Source organism: Stegostoma tigrinum, chromosome 41 (genome assembly GCF_030684315.1).
Source record: "Stegostoma tigrinum isolate sSteTig4 chromosome 41, sSteTig4.hap1, whole genome shotgun sequence".
In the NCBI taxonomy this organism is placed as follows: domain Eukaryota; kingdom Metazoa; phylum Chordata; class Chondrichthyes; order Orectolobiformes; family Stegostomatidae; genus Stegostoma; species Stegostoma tigrinum.
In genome coordinates, this window is record NC_081394.1 from 4196776 (window position 1) to 4200220 (window position 3445).

The window sequence follows — 3445 nt, forward strand, 5'->3', positions numbered from 1 at the left end:
CAGCCATTCAGGACTGCACTTTCACAAGCAAAGAGTAATGGAGCTTTGGAATTGTTTTCCTCAAACGGCAGCCAAAGCTAATTAAGTGTCAAATTTAAATCGCAGATAGACTGCATTTTATTAAGCAAGACTGTCAAGGGATATGGGCACAAGGCAGGTATATGGAGTTTGGCCGCAGATCAACCGTGGTCTTATTTGTTGCCAAACTTTGAGGTTTGAGGGACTGAATGGCCTATTCCAGTTCATATGTCCCTTTTTCGAAGGCCATTCAAATAAAGAAATGTTTACAATGAACAAATAAAACATAGACTCTTCATTGAAGGCATTATACGGGGCGCACTGTGGTTAGAACCACTGCTACACAGTGCCAGGCAACTGGTTCAATTTGGCACTCGGGCGACTGTGTGGCATTTTGCACATTCTCCCCGCGTCTGCGTGGGTTTCACTCCGGATGCTCCGGTTTCCTCCCACATGTGCGGGTCAGGTGGGTTGGCCATGCTAAATTGTCCTTCATGTCCAGGGATGTGCAGGATAGGTGTGTTAACCATGGGGAAATGTTGGGTTATGGGATAGAGGATGAGTATGGATAGGACAGGGCTGTTGGACACGTTGGTCCAAATGGCCTGCTTTCCCACGGTGGGGATTACATGATTTTCAACCCCTATCAGGTGTATTTGAGCCACAACCTTTGCACCCAGGGATCTCCTGTAGATAGTTTCTGATCAGCTTGGTCAGGCATATTATTTCATATCTCTGGAGCCGTTAAGACTTCAACGTTAGCCTCCTGGTCTAGAAGTGGGGACACTACCATTGCGCTCTCCCCTCCCCCGAGGCCTTTGGCGCCTTTTTTTGAACAACAAATCCGCTTCCCTCTCCCCAAAAGCAGCGTCCCGATTGGCGGTCGCGCTTCCCGACATGCGCCGGTGTCAGCTGTAGCACGTGCTTGCTGACACCCGCGACGCTTCGCAGCCCTTTTCCCGCCTCGGGGGGCGTTGATTTGGGAGGTTGAGGCTGCGGGGCGGGGCGGGGCGGGGGGGGTCACGTGACCGAAGCTGCACCAGTCAGAGCTGCTGAGCTTGCGTGCCGGCGCGTGCAGTGTAGCGCGAGGGCAAGAAAAGGGCGCCAAGCCCGCGCAGGTGTTGCCGGGACGGGGGAGCGGGTGCTATAGATAGGGGCGGCGTCGGCGGGAGATAGGGGCAGGAGGTTGTCCGGGTAGCGCGGCGGGCGTTAGTCGGTCTCTGTCACTGGGTGGTATCGAGGAAAGGGAAATATTTCAGTTTAGAAATTTTCGGGGATCAAGCAGTTGGGGATTAGAGCTGGGTGTGATAAGTGAGGACGGGTGCAGTCAGAACTAACTCTTGGACGGAGCCAGGCGAGAGACCAAAATTACCTCACGATCAGTTAGTGAGTTTGCTCGCCTTGAATTAGGAGGAGCCCTTTGTCGGTGCAATTTAAATTAAAACACGGTATTGGGCAGTGAATGAGGAAGAGATGAAGGAGTAATCCGCTTTACAATTTATATTCTGGGGTTTTGAAATTGGAAAATAGGTTGGAAGGGGGAAAGTGACACTTTCAAAACGGTGAAAAAAGAAATCAGCCGGTTGTGTTTTAGTTCTTGTCGGAGCAACTCGGTTTGCAACTTGTGTTTGATGTTTTAGAAATTTTTTTTGGTGACTTTTATGTAGTAGTGGAATAAAAAATCTTGAGGGATCTGGCTTATTTTCTCCCAGTGAGAAACAAGGCTGAGGTGGTTTTGATCTGAGGGAAAGTAGGACTGGTTGGATATTGACCTCATAAAAATTAGACTGCTGCTGATAGAAAATGGAGGTTGGGGTTGATTCTAATCTGGAGGTGATAAAGTAAGGAAAGGAGTAGTAGACTGAGGACATAGCCATTGAAAAGATTAAGGGGTAGAATAGCGCACTACAATTCAGGGTTAAAGTTGAATAAACAAAGTGCCTGATCTCAGGAAGGTATGGGTAAAACTAAGAGTGACGGGAAAGATACTGGAGAGGGAAAGACAATGTCAGAACAGAGGAAAACTGAGGTAAGGTACTAGGAGATTTACAATGGAAACCAAAAAATAATTGCCAGGTCAATGGGCTGTTTACAACTTGAGGTGAGGAAGATTTTGCTGGTCAGTCACACTAATGCTGACAGTGGGGCATAAATGAGTTCCTCATAGTGATACCTTTATAGGACTATGGTGACTGATGAGAAATGTGGACAATTTGTCTGAGATGTCCAGTGAGGTTTTTCCAAATGTTGGGCATAACAAACTGCTTTTCCCCCTACAGAGTTGCAGATGTCAAGACAAGATTCCCATTTGACAGCAATTAGATGGGTATTGTTGTGGCCTTGTTGATAGGACATGACACTTCATTAATTTACAGTTTCCTATTCTGCCACCCACTGCAAGGAAACTAGATGCCAAGAATTTATGGTATGAAAATTGGAGTTCATTGCTTAATTCTTCAACCCAGGCTGCATGTGGAAGCCCAGACTACCAAGGAAGTGTCCTGAGGAGACTTCTGAGAGGCTTCTGTTTTTCCCACAGTGAAGTTCCTACCTGTGAGGAAGGTGCACCTGGAGTGAGCGTAAGATCAGTATCAAATTACTCTAGATGCTGAGGACCAATGATTAATATGATGGAGTGCAAGACTGTTCACTTATCCAGTATGCTATGACACATTTGAACCTGCCTATCCATGGCAGCTGCCATTCTGTCACTGGATGCAACCAGATGATTCTATCCTTTGATATGCATGACATAACATTTGCAGCTTTTGGGTAATGAGGGTCATTATGTTGGACAGCTGACAATTTCTCAAGGACACTCCACAGGCACCTGTGAAATGGGACCCACATCCATGCATGTTATCATTAAACAATGGGCAGACTCTCAAAATCGGCATGGCGCCTCTGATCCACTTACAGGACACTTCAAGCTGCACTACAGGGCACATTGACTGTCATTTCACTGGAGCTATTTGTGTGCAGGAAAAGACTCAGATTGGGCTGGGGTGTATCTCAGTTCTGATCACTTGCTCTTTTAGCGCTCACTGACTTAGCACCACAGCATCCTGGCTTTGCTTCTGAATGCGCATTCAAAGGCAGGCATCTGGGCTTGCTGGTGAGTAGCTCTTGTTCAATGGGGGAATCATCCTGCTGTATGCTGTAACCTACATCAAACTCACCTATGTCATGTGCCAGCAGCTTTTACACAATAAATTCTCTGCCAGGGCTGTAAGCAAATAACTGTGTCTCAGAGGAGTAGCCCTCCCTGATATGGAAGCATTCAACAGTTGGACCTCCCCAGAACAGTCATTCAAGGTCAGACTCCTAGGTAACATCCTTGGACTTGACCTCAGTTGGTGGCACAACCTTGGTGTTATTATTTTGTCAGAATAAAAAGTGACATGCAGGTTTACTGAAGCAAGAGACT